Source organism: Ambystoma mexicanum, chromosome 13, assembly GCF_040938575.1.
Source record: "Ambystoma mexicanum isolate Mex_15411 chromosome 13, UKY_AmexF1_1, whole genome shotgun sequence".
In the NCBI taxonomy this organism is placed as follows: Eukaryota; Metazoa; Chordata; class Amphibia; order Caudata; family Ambystomatidae; genus Ambystoma; species Ambystoma mexicanum.
Window position 1 is genome coordinate 243,957,836 of NC_090938.1, and position 22,476 is coordinate 243,980,311.

Sequence of the window (22,476 nt, forward strand, 5' to 3'; positions counted from 1 at the left end):
AGAGTTTCAATCATGTGGAACTAGACACACTTGTGGGCTACATGTCGGAACATGGCCGAAACATGCTGGTGACGCCAGGGTGCAAAACTATGACTGCTCAGCGTAGGGCCCACTGGCAGTGCATCGCGGACCACATTAGTTCCCTTGGATTTTTGAAGAGCACAGCTGATGATTGCTCAAAGCATTGGAATGACCTCAAACACGGAGCAAAAAACAAACTGGCTTCCAATTACGCCTCTACTCTGGTGACTGGCAGTGGGTCACCACCAGAGGAGGATGAACTCACAGAACATGAGGCAATCGCTGGAGGGTGCATTGCAGAGGATCAGATCCAAGGTGTGGGAGACCTACCAGATCTTGAGACAATGTCTGGTGAGTGCCCATGCTTGTGTGTCCAGACCATGTATATGTTGCTTGGGTGATGTGTTATGATTGAGTGCTAAGTCAGGCTGTGTAGTCATAACTGCTACATGTCACCTATGTAGTGCCTCGAAGCCATCTCCCGCCCTTGGGTTTGGGGTTCACTGTATCCCTACTGACCGCTGCAAACACTTTGCACATGATGATTGCACTTGACCTTAAACTGCCATCATGCCACCACATGACACTGTTTTTTCTCTTCATTCTGCCTAATTGATGGAATCATTTGCATGATAAATGCAGATTTGTGTGCCGTTCTGCCCCAAAATCACCATACTTCAGACAGGGATTTTCATCCACAAAGGCCCACAAATGTGCACTTTTTACACAAATGATTTAACCAATCAGGCTGATTGACTGCTGTGCACCTACACATGCACTGCACCCGATCACTTCTGAGCCCTGTTTGAATGTTCAACATGACAATAGACTTGTGTCATGTCCAAATGACCTACCAGTTATGTATCCATGTGCCTCCCATCACTGTATTTAAACCCACTGGCATTGTTGCAGCGTGTGACACATGTGTGTTTTGTCCCACTTTTTTGCATGTTCTGTTTGATGATATGCATTGGACATAGATGGGGGACAGTAGTGATTAACTCCCATCTGGGTGTCCTTGTCAGTTCTGGCATGGCTATGCTATGTGCCATCTGTGTGCTGGTATGCGTCATGTTTGTGGATGGTCCATGCCGCTCACAGGCTAATGTGTGATGCAGGTGCTATGCTCCATGCAGCACATGTGTTGATTTTCCATTTTGGAGTCATCAGTGTCTGCTTTCAGGGTGCCCTTCCACGTCATTGCCACTGCATGCATTGCTGAGTTTGTTTCATGTGTGACATGTCTGATTAATGTTTTGGATGTGTACATTGTGATGCCTATGTGTGTCAGCTATGCTCTTCACGCGTGTCTTCATTACTTTTCTTTTCATTTTGTGCAGGTGATGAGGCACTAGATGCTGTGGAGGAGGAGGAGATGGCACAGGTGCAGGAGTACTCAGAGCCCCAACCAAGCACCACTGGAGGACATGGGGTGGTGGTGCACGAAAATCCATTGGTCCTACAGACCATCCTGTCCACGGGTGTCTCTGGTTACACCTCCGATGATCTCTATGGTTCAGGTGCTGAATCAGACATTGAGACAAATGTCCCGTCACAGGTGAGTGTTTCTGGCAGGGAATGCTCCTGCACTGGGGGTAGACCCCTCAATGGCCCATTCAGTGTTGGAATGTCCGCCTGTGGCGGTTAGGGATGCAGGGTCACACTCCCCAATATTTGCTCCTTTTACTGGGGCAGCAGATCAAAGGAGGAATGCAGTCCTGCAGCCTCAGGGTGTGCCAGCACAGCAAGGTGCACATCACCTTGGGGCCAACAGGTGTCGTGTCCGGCAACGCGGTGGCTGTGCGCCACTGGGAAATACTGTGTGGGAGAACTCCATTTATGCAATTGCAGCACAACAGGGGCATCATGTGAGATGATGGCTCAGGCCATGGATATGGTGGCCACTTCCATTCTCCCCCCCGAAAGGCAGGTGGAGCTGCAGCAGCAGGCAACGGAGTCCACATGCCACTCACACAGGGAGGACATGTTGGCCGCCAACAGGCACCGACGGGCTGAACTGGAGGCTCTGCGGACAGCCATATCTGCAGAAGCACGGGCCCACAGGGATGCCTCAAGGGTAGAAAACAGCTCCCTCAGAGGTGTCCCAGAGTACACGGTCAGAACAGCAGCTGGAGCAGCTAACACACACAATCTCAGCTGAGCTCCAGGCAACCCGTGAGGAGATCTGTGCATCACGTGAGGCCTTGCAGGCACAAGTCTGTGCTACCCATGAGGTGCTGCATGGGGACCTCCGGACCATCATCCTGCAGAACCAAACCTTTCACACCCACATGCTTGCTGCCATGGAGGAGCATGCCTGGGCTTTGCATGGTCTGCCTCCCATACCACGCACACCTCTAATGTATCACAGAGGGTGACGACAGCGCCTTTGTCAGGTTGTCACACTTGCACTATTGTGATTGGTTACTGTCAGACGTTGCCACTGTTGGGTCCTGTATTCATGTTTTGTCATGCTGGTAAGCATATGTTCATGTATGCTATTTCTTTTTCATAGGTGAGATGGAATTGTATGTGGCCTGTTTCCATTTGTGACGGTGCACTTTGTGACAGTTGTGTAATGTGTTGTGCATTCATTTGGTTGCTTTCACATTGCATGCCATGCCATGGTGTCTTGGGTGGGTGAGGAGGGGTTGGGTGACATACCAGTATTTGGGTGTGATGTTTTGCAAGGGGGTAGTCCTTCGTGCAGCATGAATGTGTGCCTTTTACTGACACAGCATTGAGTCTTTTTAAGTAGCTAGGGATGCACATAATGTAGCACTTCCAGGGAAACAATCTCAGGGTGGCATGGTTGTGACAGTTGATTGTCCCTTTGTCATCATGAATTGTCAGCTGGTATGTGCCAGTCCTGTGAGCACTTCGCAGGGGTGGGATTTTAGGTTACAAATGTTGCCACAAGCTGGGTACGGGCTGCCTCGCCACGTGCCCTTCCCCTCCCATTCGTAGTGGCCGTGCATGTGGTTGGGGATGTGGGGGCACCACCATGTCCACCGGCATGCCGCGCCGCATTGCAATGTTGTGCAGGACCCATGCTGCCACTATTATCCTGCACAATACTGGAGGTGCATATAGCAGCTGGCCGCCAGAGTGGTCAAGGGAGTGGAAACGTGACTTCAGCACTCCGGATGTGCACTCCACTATGCCCCGGGTTGCAATATGGGCTGCATTGTATCTTACCTCGGGTGGTGTGGTGGGGTTCCGTATTGCCGTCATCATGTAGGTGCTCAGACGGTAGGCACTGTCCCCTGGGGAGGTGATAATGATTGTCATTAGTTGGGTTTTGCCATTTCTCTGTGTGTGACATGCAAGCATGTGCAGAGGCATTTGTACTCACCAATGAGCCATATGTCACCATGCCTCCCAGCTTCCAGGTCCCGGTTTAGGGGTGACATTCTGAATATGAAACTATCATGGCTGGACCCCGGATAGTTGGCATACACAGAGGTGATGATTCCCTTGGCATCACATACAACCTGCACGTTGATGGAATGCCAGTGCTTGCGGTTGTGATAAATGTGCTCAGTGGCCCTAGGGGGACGTAGAGCCACATGGGTGCAATCAATGGTACCTAGCACTTTGGGGAAGTGTGCCACCCCGTAAAAGTCCTGGATCACGGCCTGCCTTTCTGCGGGTGTTCTGTGCATGTATATGTGCCTGCGGACTGAGGGGCATGCAGTCCTGGTTGCCAACACCTGGTGTAGGCAGCGTGACTGCGTGGCCTGTGACACACCACCAACTATGGCACTTGTCCGCTGAAATGACCCAGTACATTGAGCACCTTTTCCAAGGGGTTCAGTGCTTGGGAGCACAGGCTGGGCGATGTGAGGACATCCTCCCACTCAGCAACCAGGTCTAGGATGATATGGGGTGGAAACCTGTACCTGCCATAGACCTGGACATCAGGCATCCCAAAAAGGCTGGTACTGGGTAAAAAAATGCAGGGCCTGGCTATCCTCCTCCTCCTGCGGTGTCCCACGACCACTGCTGCGAGGAACGGTATATTCATCGTAGTGTATGAGCTTGTTTGTTGTTTGCATGAACTTTTATGCTGCGCGTTGCCGCTTACGCCATGTTATGCCTGGTATACGTGTTTCCAGATTAGCGCGTCTTTTGTGGCACGCGGGTTTCCCCTGTTCGATTTCATGAATACGTGTTGTTACCGTGCATGTGGGCGTTCCGAGGATTTAGCAGCGGTACTTCCCCCGCAACCCCCACATTTTCACATGCTGTTCCCCGTTCCGCATGTTCCGTCCCCTTTTTAGGTGTGTGTGCTTCTCTGTGTGTGCCTTCACTGCCCATCTTGCGCACAGCCTTCGGGATGATGCAATGACGTGTGCGCCACACCCAGATTCAGCGCACATCTCAGGTAAGTCACGTGCAGCGCCTTCCATGAATCGACAAACGGCTGCATGCACGGCTTTCGTATGCATGCGCTGTGATTTTCACTCTTGCGCCACCGTTTTCAGTGCACATTAATTCCATGAATTACCCTGTGAATGTATTGAAAGAATTAGAGTTCACTTCAAACAAAGGTGGTCCGCAGTTTAATACCAACAAAATCACTACAATATTATATACCTGTAAACTATTAGTCAACAAAGAAAATTGTTCCCTGACTTCATGAATCCTGCTGCTCCAATTCACAGAAGCATTCAGTTCGATAATCATTTCTAGGTATATGCTATACTCTCAAAGATACTAGGCATTGAAATGTTTTCAGACTATATGTGTTTGTACAGCTTTGAATCTATATGTGTTTTGGGCTGATACATACTATTCTCTACTAAGAGGTACCATGTTAAAGCACCCTGTCTTTTCACATTACACATAGGTCTGCCTGTGTATTTAGAGATAAGGGACTGCAGGGGTTTAACATGTTGTACGACTTCTATGAATAGAATCCTGTTGTGCAAAACATCTAATACATTACTAGACTCGCAACAGCTGCAAATTTGCATGATATCTCATTTGGCACTAAAGTGCCATGACGATACTTGGCCTTCGTGATTCTATGCCGACATGAGCCAATAATTCTATTTAATGATGCCTAATTATGCAAAAACACTTGGGCATATACATTACACCAGGCTACTGTCAATTTTTAATTGCACCTCACAATTCAAAAATGTATTGGGTTTCAAGGAAATGAAATCTCACTTGGTAGTCAGTTTAACTGGGAGACACAGGACACCATATTTAACCCTGCACCTAGATCTCTCACATAAGCATCCTCCCCTTTGATTTCCATCCCATTTGTTTTCTGGGATTGTACTATGGCTAATACTTTGGGCAATTTTGAGTCATATTGTGGTTTCTGTACTGACATTTTAAATGTGGCTTCTTATTTTTGTGGCAGGCAACAACTTGTACCATCAATCTGGAGTTGCTGCATCAGTAAAATCCCTTTCCAGCTAGCTGTCTGTAAAACACTGTCCAATAATTGGCTTGTTCATCCCTCTCGGAAATGGCTCCTTCCCTCAGCCTGCCTGGATCCCAGTCATCCAGATGGTGTCAACTTCTCAGCCTTCATCTCCAGTGATATCCAGAAAAGAAATTCTTGAATCTTCATCTCTCAATATTAGTCATAATATATTTGTGCACCAGCCTTTTTATAGCCTTAACTCCACCCATCATCTGGTGCTCTTCCCTCTGAGTACCATGACTGCTAAGGTGGAAGGAATTGTCACTTCGAGACTTATAGAGAGGCATTTCTTTTGACTGTTTAACCCTGGAAGTGAACATGCATGTTTAATGAAATAAGGATCATTATATTCTGTAGATCAGAAGGAATAATTCTTGACATTGAGGCCTTGATTCACGTGGTGTTTTCCAATAGGTTTTTTCCATTATAAAATCTTTCTATAAATTAGAACTCTGGTCAAATCTGGTCAGTATTTAATCAATAGTGGCACATTCATGTCAATGTCAAATAATTACTTTTGGAAGTTATTGCTTCATTAGTGCAAAATGTTAATTTTGTTTTGCTAAAAAGCCTTCATGTTATAATGCATTGAAATGAACGTTGGTTCGTCCAGAATGGTCGAAAATGGTGGGTCAACTGTGAAGTCACTTAATAAAATGGCAACCTTCGCCCAAAAAAAAAAAAAAAACAATTTACCATGTTGGCCCTGCACTCTCTTCATGTTCATATTTTCTCAGATGCCTGCAAAAGCCTCATCTCACCTTGCTGTTTGCAGTCAGGCTGCATAGGGAGCCTTGCAATGGATGTCTGGCATAGATAATGAAAATGTCTCACAGCTAATACCTTTGAAAAAGGATCTACATGTATCATATATAGTATATCTCCAATGAACTGAACATTGTGCATCCTCTCAATGGATGGTACAGTCCTCTGGCGTACAGAGCATTTACTTGAAACCAAAGTGCATCAATGCATCACTGTATGAGTGGTACATTACATCCGCACACAATACTGAAGTTCTTCAAAACATTGTTGGAATTGGTAGCATTCAAGATAGCCAAAGAACATGGCATGAAATAGAATTACTTGATTAAGTTTATATTTTTTTAAATAAAAAAGCGAATGCTAAATTTGCATATCTTTTTAATCAAACATCTCAACAGAAGGTGCCATACTGAGCCTAGATTTCGTAGCTTCATGGTACACTTGGAACAAACGTGCAGTGAGTTATCCCTGCATTCTTCGGACATTTCATCTATGCAGAAGCTCCAAGTTCTCAGGATATTATTTTGGATTCTGGAACATACATCTCCAAACAGCATGGAATATATGATTTCTTTTAAATAATTTTAACATTTTTTTCAAAAGAAACAGTGAATGCCAAATCACAGGAGACATCTATATTTAAGTATATAATGTTATTGCTGTAATGTCTAATGTCCATTGATGTATTTCAACAAGTCCTACTGCAGATTGCGAGAGGAGTGGCATTTTAGTGTAGTTTATTTTCAATTTACTGATTGTCATTTTTAAAACACGAAGACATTTTTGTTATCTGAGTCTGGCTGGTGCACAAAGCAATTTTGAGCTGTTGGCCGTTATTCCACTATGACAGCTAAAGTTTTCCATGGCCAAACTTGGATATATGTTTGATATTTACAAACGCTTTATTGTTAGGGTGACTTTTGTTTTATTTATTTTTTTAAAGGCAATGCGTACCAAACCCAGCTTGCTTTATGTGTTTAGTGATTCCGTCATTCAACTCTCAATGAGATACATGACAGATAGAAAGCTCTTTGGTCATTCTCACCTTCCCAAAATGCTCTTTTATATACAAAATAGCCAAACTGTAAATGGTTTTATTGGAGCCACATCACATTATCTTTGGAGTTCTTTCTAATAAATACACTTATACACTGTGTTAAGCAATCATTTTTACATTCAAATACATGACATTCATTTTTTTAAACCATTGCAAAAATGAGGGTTTTCCTTTCAGAAAAGTAAAGGTTAAAAATGATGCATCATTTTAAAATATTAAACACATGCCTATGCTTAAGTCAAGCATGCAGTCCCCACATGATGTTCAGAAGCAAGCTCTAATTTCCCTCCCTGAGCCCACATTTCAGAGTTCTGTGGCCACCCCAAAAGGTGCAAGCATGAAATATATCATAGACTTATCACTCCCTTTAATAACATTATAAGCAGTTCTGGCATTTCATGTGGGTGGCTGGAGGGGGGTTACAATATTTGTATGCACTGAAACACAACATATCAAAAAAATGTAAAAGGCACTCTTTTTTTAAACTTATAGGAAATGTCATGGTAAGCAAGGGCTGTAAATATGTGAGTATTTGGAGGCTACACATCATGGTGTGTGGTAGGAGCAGTGTGATGTGTTGCAACTCACATTGAGAATCACTCTGGTGCGCCTCATCAATATTTTGCATCTACAAAAAAACATTCCTAGCTGTACCATGAAAACAAGACATTTGAACGCTTGAAAGAAGGTGTAAAATGTTACACCGTCCTACTTTCCATTTTCCATATCATTCCATATTTTCCATGACTTCCAATGAGTTATGAGATTTCACATTCATTCAAGAGATGCTGAGTTCTCTCACTTCACTGTGATACATTGTGGGTCTGTGTGTCTGCCGCTGGTTAAACAACACATGAAGATCAATTGCCTAAAGTAAAAACATTTGACTATCATCTTCTGCTATTAGATATTGTTTGAATTTGGCAAAGTGTTGCATAGGAAATTGAGAATCGGCCAGAATGTCTCACCAGGCTGTGACACAATTCTTCATAGATGCTACAACCCTTGATGCACCAACTTGCTTGATCTGGCAATTTAACTTTTTCTTTACATTCTGCTCTTGTTTCTATCTGCTTATCAAAGTTATACTGACTTCGGAGGGATTCCACATTCTGCCTGTCCACGTGATGGGACATTTTTAAAAATGGTGTGTTAAGCTGTGCCAAAGCAGACAGTCAAAACAAGCAAAGACCAACTAATGGAACACCGTGTCTCAGCCTATATGTTGCATGACTATGTCAAGAACCCAATAAACACACTAGCATTTCCTAATTACATTCATCATAATGTCCCACCGTGGTGTGATGCAAGTTTTACAAGGTGGATTAACAGTCCTCTTTTCATCATCAGTTTCCTTCTCAAAGGTATACAAGTTTCAATGACATATCTTTTGGCCACAACCAACAGGTCAAAATACACAAACTTTAGCAGGATTTCCCCCGTGAGGAGTCACGAATGAGACTCGGACACAAGGGATTCATGGTTTTGGAAAAAGCTTCCATTAAATAAAGGGGGTGGAGAAATGCCTCTGTCTCTGCATGAGAGGTCTTTCCCTAACCACAACCTAAAACTAAGGGTCTGATGATGCAAGAATGTCCAGAACAAAACCTTCCTGTGTCCAAAGTACTACTCCGACCCTCACACTCTAAAAAAAAAAATAAACTCTAAAGTGAAAAAGTGAAATGTCTTTGACCTTTAGTGATTGATAATCGTATAAAAAGAAAATGCACAACTCCAATACAAAGTCCGAGAAGGATACTCCTTGTTCCAGAAGGTGATTCCCTTCCCTTGGATTTCTCTTCCCTCTGTAGGGTTTTCAAAAGATAGATATCAGTTCCTGGAGTTTCTCTTACAACACAACTGATGTTTAAACAACTTGGTTCTTTATCTTTTATTTTGCGAAGACACCAGGTGTTCTCCCCTGCCAGGTTTTCTTCTTTTTTTCCTGGTTTTACACATCATTTGGCTTGATATATCCTTCTCAGGATCCCTGTTATGGCGATGTATTACTTATGAACTGTTCACTTTGTCTTTGCCTGGTGTTTTCGCCTACCAGGGCTTTTTTATTCACATTTATAACTGCCTGGTATATTCTCTTGCCAGGGCTTTCTTGAACACACATAGTTGCCTGGTATGCTCTCCCGACAGGGCTTTCCTGAACACACTTATAGTTGTCTGGTATACTCCCCTGCCAGGACTTCTCACAAATACATCTGTAGCATTATCTTGTTTGATTTACCCTTCTGCCAAGGCTTTTCTCATGTGGGCATAGCACAGACTTTCAACCGTGATGTCTTCCTGACCTTGTGGTATCTAATACTGAAACTTCCTGGTATAATATCCTGCCTGGGGTTTTCCTATGTATGCATCACACACATTCGTACACTAGTAAGTCTTTAACTACTATTCTGTTCTACCGCTTAAAAAAATGCCTTTTTGGCTTTATCACTCCTCAATACTTTGGTTGTTTGCTTAATCTTCATATGCATGTGGCTGTCACTTTCAATACTTTGTTTACTTTACTGTATATTTGCATGCGACTCGGCTGCCCATATGCCCCAGTGTTCCTGTTTCCCTTTTGGGGACTTATCAGCTCTGTTTGGCGTGTTAGGTGATCAGCTGCTCTTCCTCCTTCAACACTCCTGCTCTTTGGTTTCTCTGCCTGGTGCAGTCCATGCTGAACTTTTCTTCTCCATGTCAGGCTTCTCTCCGGTAAGTGGTGTTGCTCAGCAGCTGTGAATGCCCAGGAGCCCTCGGTTGGCTTCCGGCATTCCTGCAGCTTCTCTTCAATCACCAACAACCTTCTTCTTCCACTTCTTTGAGCCGGATGGCTCCACGGCAGCTCTTGCAGCCTGTTGTTCTCCCAGTCCCAACTGGGAGAAACAGCCTTCTCCTTCCAGCAATGGTGCCCCACACTCGGCTTTGAATTTCCCAGCTTCATGTATGCATGTTGAACAACTAGAGCGCAGTATGCACTACTGGTTGTTTCCGCTCTGCATTACTCAGTTCCTCCTCATCCCAGTATCCTTGTAGTTATGGGAATGCTAGTCCATTCCTGATGCTTTATACAAAAAGTCTGGGTAAATTGTCTTTAAGGGCAAAACATCTCCGGGTCACTTGCAGGTAGTATTTCCATGAGACGTCCATACAGTTTTTGCCATGTTCTTCCTAAATTGATGAGGGGAGGTGTAACAACATGCCATCAATGAAATGGGTATGGATGGGGTAGCCACAAAAGAGGAAGAGGAATACCATGCCTTGTCCAAAAGTGCTCTGAAAACTATCGCCCTAGGGACATTACCCAACTGCTAATGCCCCCTGCTCGGGTTCTATTGCTTTAATCTAACCCCCATCAAACTCAAAATTGGGAAAGAATTTAATTAGTTGTTCAAGTTCCCAAGAAAACAATTAGGCAATGTGTTCATGCTGGCACACATGTGAGGAACACCCATAACCTACACAGGTCTGTATATATGCAATACGTACCGCAAGTCTCTAAATAAATGTTATTACTAAGGATGGTCTATATAGAATACAATGCCTCCTCAAGGAAAAACCTTTATGCTGTGAAAGAACGGGAACCAACCGTGAAGGCAAACTGCTTGAAAAGGGTAACAACAGTGCCCAAGATTAATAGAAATCCAAATCCTCTTTCTTGTCCATCTGATGGTCTGTTTGCCAATGAGTGGCCAATTGATATTTTGAATGTTGACTTCCGTAGTACTGAGAAGTTCACGAATCCTAGTCTTGAGTCCACTTTTTGTACTGCTGATAAAAGTAAGTTTGCACACACAGAAAATACATTACACCACATACAAACTGTATTTGTGTTCATTGCATATGGACACATTGAGCAAGTCCCACATTTGTGGAAACCCAATGGTCTACTGAATTGTAACCAATTGATCTTGGTGTTAGACACCTCTTGCATAACGGATTGACTTCGAAAAGTCTTGAGTGTCAGAGCCTTACTGTAAGTGATACTAGCTGTGTCATCAACTCATCGGCTGAGTTCTTTATCGATTTGAAACAGATGTCAATGTTTTTAACAATGACAAATATGTTATGGCTATCCAAGCTGAATCTAGTAATGAAACAGAGCATGTTAGTCTTGACTGTTAGACTTCTATCCTTCTGTGTCAATAAATTGGGTCCTTTTACTTAAGCGACATCTCGCTCTGTAGAATAAAAGGTACCAGTATGGTATCCCTTAGACAAGAATCTCTTCTTAATGTGTGATATTCCCTAAGATACACAGAGTTCTGACTATAGTTGCAACAAGCTCTTTTGTATTCTCCCTTTGGGATTTTCGTGATGACAGTTTTTCTGTGACAACCGCTAGCATGTAAAACTGAATTAACAGCTGTCAAGATTATCAATATAGTGTCAGCAAAGAATCACATGTGGCCTAAACACATGTTCAGTTAATGTGTGTGTTTCTTCAAATTTATGCATGAAAAGATTGGCCAAGGCTAGGACTTAGCTAGCGCCCCTGGCCATACCCGTTGTTTGTCTGAAGTACTGTTCATTAAAAAGGAACACATTATTGCTCATGGAAAATTTCAGAAATTCAGTTTTCATCTTAATATGTGCATGGAATGAGGCAAATTGAAGTCAATATGTAAAAGCAATGCTGCCTATAACCAAATCATGCTTGATGGACGTATTGTAGGAACAAATGGCATTTCAAACATGCAAGAATCTTAGCGGCACCTCAGACTCCTATAGAAAGTGCTTGCCAGTGTACAAATGATGATGGTGTTGTAGCCAGTGTGTAGCTTAGCTCTGATGTGAGACACTGGTGAGAATCATACAAACCAAAGAAAGGTGCGAGGATTGTATAGCGTGAATTGATTGACTACAAAAGCACAGCATAGCACACCATGACAGTGTAGGCTAATAATGAACACACTAATTAATAAGTGCTAACCCATTAACCTTTGATATTAACCCAGCTAAGCTAATTAGTGATAAGAGTGGGGTTAGCCTAGGCCATAGCCCACAGTGCCAACTGTACTCATGAAAGATGCCTATGTGCAGTAGCCAGAATCGGAGTGAACAACCTGCACAGAGCCGTGGAAGGTTATGAAAACCATTAACACTCTGCAATGTAATTTCAAATTATGCAAAAGAATTCAATGCTAATGAATATCTTTAGCAATCTATACCATAAATGCTTGCTGGTCATTCTCCAGATACCATGTTTTCTTTATCACTGATTACATCCCATGAACCATAATGATCACTTCTTGGAGCTTCAGAAGACCTTTCAAACATTATGGATGACAAACTGCTTGACACAGAATACAGTATTTTAAGTGTAGAAGAAAACGTACCACGTCAGATAATGCCCCCATACAGAGGCCCTTAATGAAGGCCCCAGGGCATTACCAGATGCCGAAATGGCCCGCCAGCTCGGGGTTTATTGCCGTTAGTACCCTGGCCCGTTAGAACCAGGGTACTAATGGTGTTTTATTTTCAGATGCTAGACGTGTTGCGTTTCGCAGCCGAAAAAAAATAAGAAAAAAATGGCAAAATGGGAAAATGGCCGCTGCCGACTGGTAAACGTATCCATTTTCCGTGATAGCCATAGTAAACAAAGAAAATGGCCACCATGGAAGGGGAGAAGAGACTACAAGTAGCCCCTTATCCCCTTCATGGCATCCATTAGAGTAAATGAAAATAAAAGTAAAACAAGAAAAGGCTGCCATGGAACGGGAGATAGGACTACTTGTAGACCCTTCTCCCTTTCCATGGCGACCTGAGGAAACACGGAACAATGGGACACGGCGGAACATGAGCAGGAATACCATATGGTAAGGCTTGCAATTGGACCAATGGATAAGTAGCTTTGTCACAATTTGTGGCGCACCAGGTACTAATACCACGTTTGAGGCTGAAGAAAAGGAATTATCAAAAAAGGCCTGGTATTGGAATTTAAATATTTTGTGTTTGTGTCCTTCACGCTGGATATGATAAAGATGATGAAATATGCCACATTAACTCATGGAACTCCTTCTGGCTAAAAGAACTGAAGCATTTTAAGAAACATGTTATTGCAACCAACTTGGCAATTCACTGTACCTGAAGATTCACACTACAGCCTTTCTTAGTCTGCTCGACCACTCCTTGGAAATTTGCTAAATTCATGTGAACTTTGGTTTAGTGGTTCATCATTCAAAATCACCTCTTCCCTGCAATAGGTGAGGTATGGTGACAAGAGCAGGCAGCACTGGACAAGGCTCTCACAGGAAAAAGTATTTGATTGGCAAGTGATGTCAGTATGACAGCACTGAATTTACTGCAAAATATTGCACTTATAATTTCCCGGACATTTTAAGGTTTTTATTGGTCCAGGTTACAGAATGCACTTCCTAAATTGATAGAAAAGAACGTGGCTTTGTAATGTTGATTGTACGTCTTCAATCCAGAGATTTAGAAGTTGTCCTGGTAGCAACCAACAGATGCGTGTGAACAGCCAAAGTCATACGAGAGAGCTTCCCACAGATCAGTCCTCAATTCGACATTTGACATCTGTCTAAGTCAGTGGCCAAATCAAAAAATGTTGCAGGAAAAAACCATTGTTAAGAAGTAATAATTTCATCAAAGTTAAAAAGTATTGATCTCTGGTGGAATCCTCACAATTGTGATGAATCTGAGAACATGCTCTTCGAAAGTTGCCAATGATTTCTTCACCATATTACCAACAAACATGCATCAGATGCAAACACACATTGTAATTCCTCCATACATCCACCAATAACAGAGTACCAAGAGAGGAGGAGGAATTGGCTGGACCTGTGACAACACCTCATCCAGCTCTTGTAAATACTTCATGTGACAAGCAGCTGACCAGAGATTTGAAGAATGTTACAGAAGTGTAGCACACAGAGGATTTAGAGGTTTTACATCGCATGTGTCTCAGACACAGTCCCAGAAATGTGCATTGCGGCATTGATGAAGGAGGGGGCCTGCTTAGCAGGGTCGGCACACAATAAAAACGTGGTAGGCCACAGAAAAGAAATGTGGTGGGGCGAGCGAAAAGGAGGGTAGTGGAGAATTGTGTTAGTGATTGGCCTTCACCCAAAGAAAAAAGAGTGGGCAGCTAAGCACATATTTTAAAAAAAAATGCTATTTGAATTTATATGCAATCTGGTTTTATTGGTCATGGAAGTGGAGAGCAATACGTTGAAGACTGGGTTTAGACCATGTGCTGAACGCACACAATATTGCACTAAAAGAATGTCCTACAAGCCTTCCCTCAGCTTATCAGTTAGTTGCCAATTTAAATTAACATGCATTGTGCTCTTCATTAAGTTCCAAATGTATTGTCACTTCCATCAAAAGCCAATTTCACTAACTTATCTGGCATTGCCTTCTGTACATCATGTATAAAATAACGCTTGTGCATTCACTTAAAGGAACTGGATTTCTCTTTTTACCTCTCATTGGCAAACAAATGGCAAGCCTCCAGCCCATTACAGATTAGAAAAAGAACATGCAGAGTCGTAAGAGTCTGTGACACATGATACGTGATACCTGAGAGTTACTATGCACAGTGCAGCTTGACTCGCAGTACTTTCCTCTAACCCCCTGTGAACCTTGCGAGCCTCGTCAGAGGAGATCCCTCGGACGCCGGAGAACCGAGAACCATGAAGCCGTGTGTTGTGCTCCTGTGCTGCGGCCGATGGCCCAGAGAGATTCCTGATTGTATTAAGGTACTTGTAGTAGCCTGCAGTAACGTGCTGTTTGCAGTGGTGCGCCAATCTTTGAGCCCTGAGCTTTGGGCTGAACCGCCGCCTCGGAGTGGGCAGAGGCGAGCGGCGGGCTTTGCAAAACTGTCGCCGCCCTGTTAAACCCCCAATTGCTATACCAAAAATGATCACCAGGTCAAACGAATAAGAACGTTGTTAGTGTGATTAATTTGAACGACTGACAAGCGTGATAAGCGTGATACACTTATCTTCAGACCACAGAACTTCCTGATATCCTACTGGTTTGAAACATTGTGGCATTTTAATCCCCCCACCCCTCCCCCTTATCAGAGCTATTGAGGGTGTCTTAGATTGATAACTTGACAGGAGACTGGGAGGTCAATTCCTCTTGATCTTACCAGGCAATTCTGGAACGCTGCATACACTACTGTGAGGTAGTAACAGCTCAAGATTACATCTGCCCTGTCCAAGTGGTAGGGGGAAAGTGCTGTTAAAAGCTTGGAAAGATTGCTTGAACTTACATATAAATTGTATACGACATAGCTTCTACGTGATTAATCAAATTCACAAAGGGAAAATCGGTGTTAAGCCTTTACAGGTGTACACGAAGAACATTGCGGAGCACTATTGATCACGATTTCGACTTAGTTGTTCTAGTAATTTAGTTGGCGAAAGCCTTTTTAAGATGAAGACTTGTCAACTGACCAAATCAGTCAGAGCAGGGCAGTGTGATCACTGGATTGTCGGGAGAGAAGAATAATTCAGTCCCGAGAGCCCCCACATTTAATACTAACCCCTGTGAGATGCTGTCACCCAAATTGAATAATCAACCTCCTGTTAGTGTAAACCCAGAAGCTAAAAGCACACTCTCCACGAATGACTACAAATTTGTTGGTTGGAAGGAGAAAAATAAATTAATGAAGGCCTTGGGGGACGTTGGAGGCACCCCCAATTTGTTTGAATCTAGTATAAGAGGACAACACCGTTGAGGGTGAATCTGGCCTCCTAGAGATAGGGGAGAGTGGCACTGGTAATAAAGCCACAGGAGATAACACAAACTCCATTGAATCTCGGGTGAATCATTCACCCCCACTCAGGAAGCCAATCTCCCCCATAAAGGAGATATCATTACCAGGGAATTTAATCCATGAAATCGAGACGGTGTCCCTGTGCCCCAAGGAACAACGAAAGAACTCGGAAATAGACACCCATCTGGCTAAGGACCTCACAGAGTTGACAAAAATATCAACCAGGAAGAGGAAAAGTCTAGCCTCAATCCAGACCAGGCTTTCAGAAATTGAGGCCTACATGTTATCTGAAGCATTACCTTCAGACCCCTCCATGCAATCAGAGATGAGGGAGAGTGGAAACGCGAGTCACAAGGAATTTAATATTAATGCGCACCGTAAATTGAACAACTCAGTCTTTGTATTAACGCCCCTAGCACATTGACGAAACAAGTCCCTGGGCAATACATACATCTTGGAGAAACTCAGAGGAGAATAATTCATCAAACTCCTCAACCTCAACCCATAATGACTCAACGTGGAGTAATCACGATAGAGCAAGGTGACTGCCCCAGAAATATCGAGATGCAGCAGAGTTACATTATATTGGTATCTTTCAATTTCCATGTTGCCATTTATTAAGCTTTATGAAGCTATCAGTGAGTATGGAAAGATCAGGGAACCCTGATAGCAATGGTTTAGACCAAATTGGGAGCAGATCAAACGCTTTGTATCTAAAGTTGAGTCCCGCTTCGATTAAAAGAGGCTGAAACCTCTGTTATGTGGCAAAATCGCTTATGCGATTTAGCTCTAAGAGAATCTATGGACAAATCCACTCTAATGGAGGCTCTTTTGGAAGATTCAAGTTTGATGCGATCAAGATGGAAGCAGGAACTGATCAGTGATACCGTTCCTCCAGCGAAGTTACAGACACCAGAAAACGCTGTTATAGATGGTGATATATTGGTGGAACAGGTGCCTGAAACAGCTTGGGAAAAAGGGAAAAAAGATAACAAAGTATTCTCTATTTTTAGGAATAAGGAGGTAGGGAGACCGAAAGGGGAGCCTGATAAACACACAACTAAACAACATAAAATGAAGAATCAACCTAATCCAAAAAAGAACAGAGCAAATGGCTCAGAGGCTTTTCTGCGTGACCTCCGCACACATCCGCCATTGTCATGAACTCAATCTCCTAAGAGAGCAAGAAAGACGCTGTCATTACCAACAGCGGCTGCTAAGGAAGTTAAAAAGCTTACCTTGTTCCCAGAGACAAAGAATACATATCAAGATTCATCAATTAATCTTGAGGAAGAAACCCACTTGAGTGATCTAGTCGAAATCATCGAGCAAGACAAAGAGGATGATCATTGGAATAATCTTTCGTCCTCAGAATGGGCTGAAATTGAACGATTAGCTAATCAGTCCTCCGAATGACAAGGCCCTAAGGTGGGGAGAAATACAGCTGTTCATAACCCTAGAGATCACTTGGAGATGGAAATATACTTGACCCTAGAAGAGAAGCGCATCAAATTGAATCACCTGTATAATACAGCTCAGCAAAGAAGTAGTTTAGCACCAAAAAGAACATATGCAAAGCCAGAAACAAGACAAAAAAACAAAAGAGAAGTTCTGGAATTGAACTTGGAACGAATTGTCAGTGGACGGCATGCCCCAATTTTAAATAGGAGCAATGTTATGAAACTTTTTCAACATATCCCAGGCCTGCAATTTATTTCCTCTGATGACATTAGGATTGTTGAATTTGTTTCAGAACAAACCACTGATTGGGTGGTTCTCCATCTAACGTCCGTGGAGATAAAAACTTCAATTTTGGAACAGGGTGAGAAACTGTTGTTGCTTGGTTATGATTTAGGAGACTATCAAGGATCAGAGCTCTTATCGAGATCATCTGGAAAAAGGACCAACCAAAGGGCGGGCAGTAGAAGTAAGACTGTGGAAAAAATCATCCCAAGACCAGTTAGTGGGAAACCAAGCGCTGGTCAAGAAGGACTAATATCAAAGCCTCAGAGGAAAACATTCCCACCACAAAGGGGCCATGGGGGGAAAACTGAATCAAATACCTTGAGGCCCTCTGTGGAGTCTGTCGCAAAAATCACTGACTACGAACCCGTACCAAACAACTCTCTGTCCAGTAAAGGGCTATTTTTAGAATATTCGAGAGTTCAGCAGATCAAGATTCACAGTTAATAACTGTGAGTCCGTTTCTGGAATAGATTCAGAAGATAAGGGTGAGAACTGGGAGTGGTTGGCAGAGGCTCTAGCATCTAAGAACCAAAAGTAGACTCCTAGGACACAGGACCCCCAGGTGATTAGGTTGGGATCATGGAACACAAGAGGTTTTAAAATTCTGTTTATGGAGTAAATGAAGACCCTTAGCAAATACGACATCATCTGCTTACAAGAGACTTGGCTCTGGTCCTTACCTTCTTGTGATGGCTACGAGGCCTTTTTGAATCCAACAGGCAAAGGGGCTATGGGGATACCATTTCAGGAGTGTTAACCTTGTTAAAAATTGACTCAGAATTTGCAGCAACTGCCCACCTCTCCCCGAATCCATATGGGCAAAGGCTTAAGCTATATAGAGTTGTACAAGGGATTTCAGAACATCTATTTCTATTAAATGTTTATTGGCGGGTAAACTCTGGGAGTGAAATTGATTTTGTTCAAACTGTCTGTAAGGTGGTCGACCAGGCTATGACAAAAGGGAAGAAATTCGGGTGATCATTTGTGGGGATTTTAAATATTCATCTACTTGATGCAGATGGCCACCCTAAAAAGGAAAGTGATTTAGAAGGAAGAGCTCGGAACTAGCTTCAGGAAGTCAGTTTGAGGGACTTTGTGATGTTGAATGGTCAGTTTGTGGGAGATATTCCGAGTGGTTGTACATGAGGAAGAGGCCCCAGAAGATATTGCCTAGATCACTGCTTTGTGTCAAGTAATTTGAACCCTAGAGTCAGGAGATTCAAAATAAAGGAACAAGTGGTGAGTGACCATGAGCTTCTAAGTTTGTAATTAGACACGAGGGTGAAAGAAGTTCCCAGGGACTGGATGGGCCAAGTGGAAGTATCCTGGGCCGGAAATAGGTTAAGGGTAGGAAACAGAGAAATCCAGAAGATGTATGGGAAATTTAAAGAGGCTGTGGAAGCAGACACCACTTTTGTAGACTATAATTGGATTTTAAAAGATCACTCTAAACCTTGGAAGAACGGGAGAAAGGTAGGGACACCACCAAGGCATGCATACGACTCGCTGGTTAGTGAAGCAAAAAAGAACTTTGGGGATCCCACCAGGAGGCATGGCAGCCTGAGTGTTGTGTTCCCGCCAAGCTGGGCCTTTTAGGGAATTGAGCCCCCCCCAGGAATTCTGATTGTGAGGCCAGTGGGGTGATCATCCGAGGCAACCCCGGATAGAAAGACCAGAGCCGGGGGCTTCCCACATCTCAGAGAACAAGCCTCCTTCACACCAGACAGGCGGAACGAATGGTCCTGTGTGGAGTTCTGGAAAAGGTACATTGATGATGTACTGCTTGGGTGGAATGGAACTTTGGAGAGATTTAACAGATTCATTGAGTATTTGAGAAAGAACACTTTTGGTATCCAATTCACAGGAAATGTTGATAGGACCTTCATAGACTTTCTTGACCTTATGATATATGGGTCAGCAGGAAATTTGGAAACTAAAACTTTCAGGAAACCAACTGAAGTGAATTCTACACTATTCGCCAGTAGTTGCCATAAAAGATCAACTATTTCTAATAGTCCCATAGAAGAATTCTATAGAGCAAAAAGGAATTGTAGCAGGGCAGAGAACTGTGAACAAGAATGTGATCTGCTAAATAAATGATTTGAAGCAAGGGTATGCTCTAAATCATGTGTGCATCAAGCCCGGGAGAAGGCTCAGTGTGTACTGAGGGAGAATATGATTAAGCCAAAACGTTAAGTATAGCCTCTCGAGAAACAGGGGTTAGTTTCATTACCAGAAATTCACATGAAAGTGGTGCTATAAAATTGGCACTAATTGCTGTTGGACATGGATTTGAGCCAATACATTGAGGACAAACCTAGATTTGTCCTACAACACTCAAAAATAGATGATGTCCATCTTTCTTGAAAGCAATCGTAGAAATGGAGACTGGCAGTGATTTGTTAAGATCCATGGTGAGGGGTTTTCATAAATGTGGAATGTGCAGCGTATGTAAGTATGCATTATGCAACACCACAACATTTATATGTCACAGAGAAAACTAAACAGAGATATGAGACTTATCAATTGCAGATCCAAGTACATAGTGTATGCGATTCTTTTTATCTGTAACAAGGTGAACATCAGCAGCACTATCCGCAAACTGTGCATACGAATTAGAGAGCACTTATCCAGTCTGGGGAGTCAAGATCATTGGCAGAGACAACATCAGATGGATAATAAAGTGGATTTCAAGTTTGTTGCGATACAGAAAGTCTTATGTGGTAAAAGAGGCGGGGATATGGAGCAGCATCTAAGACAGTTTGAATCCAAGACAATATACAGATGACGATGTACAACACTGGGACTTAACAAAGAACATGAAATTAATAATTTTGTATAATTCTGTTTGTTCAGTTTTTTACTGTGTTACTGTAGTTTTCTTTTCTTTTGTATATGTATGACCAGTAGTCTCAATGCATGACTGCATTGTTGTTTGTTGTAGGGTTTGGGACTTTCTGCCAGTAATCAATATATTATCAGCATATGACGGCCACTTATCCGCGAGATAGGAGCTTAGGGCATACATTGAGGTGATTTAAAAATATCTAAGAGAATTTAGAGATGTATTTGGGAACTCTTATCAATCATGTTGGAACAATACCTATACCATTGATAATATCATGAAATCAATAAATGCGTGTGGTTTAAAATAGAAACCACTGAGATAGTCTAGAATTGAAGCAATTGCATGATATGTCTATTATGTTTAATCAGGCTACCATCTATTCACATGTATGAGCATATAATGTATTGTCTATAACAACTTTCATTAGAATGCATTAGCCTTTGTGACAGAGGGCAGAAACATACTTAATTTAGTAGTTTGGACTACTATTAACATTGCTACAATTTAAAATCCATGTAGATTAATTGAAGGAATGCTATCGCAGCATATTATTTGCATAAGACATGTTATGGATGCGTGGGTCTATCCTCTTTTCTTGCATAAGGTCAGTGCCTTACATTCTTTTTTACTATTTTCACAACATTAGCCTAAAATGTGGGAGAAAGATCAGATTGTATTAAGCTTAACTTAGCCAAGTCAATGACGTAGTCATACATTGATGCATTATTTCTACGAACAGGATAATATCGAATTACTTTCTTATGGTATTGCTTTTGGCCAAATCCTCAATGCATTAAGGATGCACCAGAAAGAGGTAAGAGATCATAAATATAGACCAAGTCGATGTATAAAAAGGTGATTTGTTATTCCTTGCAATATGGAAACAGAATAAACCGAAATGAAATTTGGTTTCGTGAATTGACAATAGTTTATATATATTAGCAAAATGTTTGATGCAACGTATGTGCAAGTGTGTGTAGGTAATAGTGCGCTGTTTCCTTAAACAACACGGCAATCAGGTGATCAAGATTGGGCCATCAGAAGTAGCGTCACGGACAGGAGATGATCCACATGAGTTTGACTTTCTATTTAAAGGTATGCTAAAATGGCGCCCATGAAATTCGCTTGCGTTTGCCAGATGAGTTCTGGGACCATGGGATGAGAAAGGGCCCTTGATAGTACTATTCAGAATTATGGTGTAAGATAAGAGTATTATTGCAATGTAAAAAAGCAGTCTCTGAAGATATGCCAGTACCTGGCCCGGCCTGTCCCGTTTTTCAGCAAAATGCAGGGGCCAGTACATGCAATTAGCACTCAAGGTTTACACCATGCAAGTAAAGGCAGCCACACAATATGGAGCACCCCTATGGGGGTATTGTAAGCCTGGTGATATGCAGGTTAAGGAAAACCGATTCTTTAAAAAGCTCCTGGGACGGCCTGCTTCTTCTTCCTGTGCCTCGGTTGACATAGAACTGGGGATGGCCTTTTGGGAGGATGATTGAGCAGCCGCCCCCACTTCATCATGAAAGCTACGCTGAATAGGGACCTGTGGATCAAAATACTGTGGCTGTGATCTGTAAATGAGCTTATGTGTCAGTCTAATATCTCAGTTCTGTTACATCCCACAGCAATTATACTGCCGCAGGAAGTAAGATCTTACAGAGAGGCTTACAGAGAGGCTGTGACATGGGCAATTGTGACCAAACGTATGAACGTAGAACGGGTGTCACAGGCAGACAGCCACCACCAGCTCATAAGTGGGATGCCAACCATACAGCCGTACCTTGTCTGGGCCAGGAAAAAACACCAAAGCTGGCTCATTACCAAGGCACATTTCAATTGTTTACAGCTGA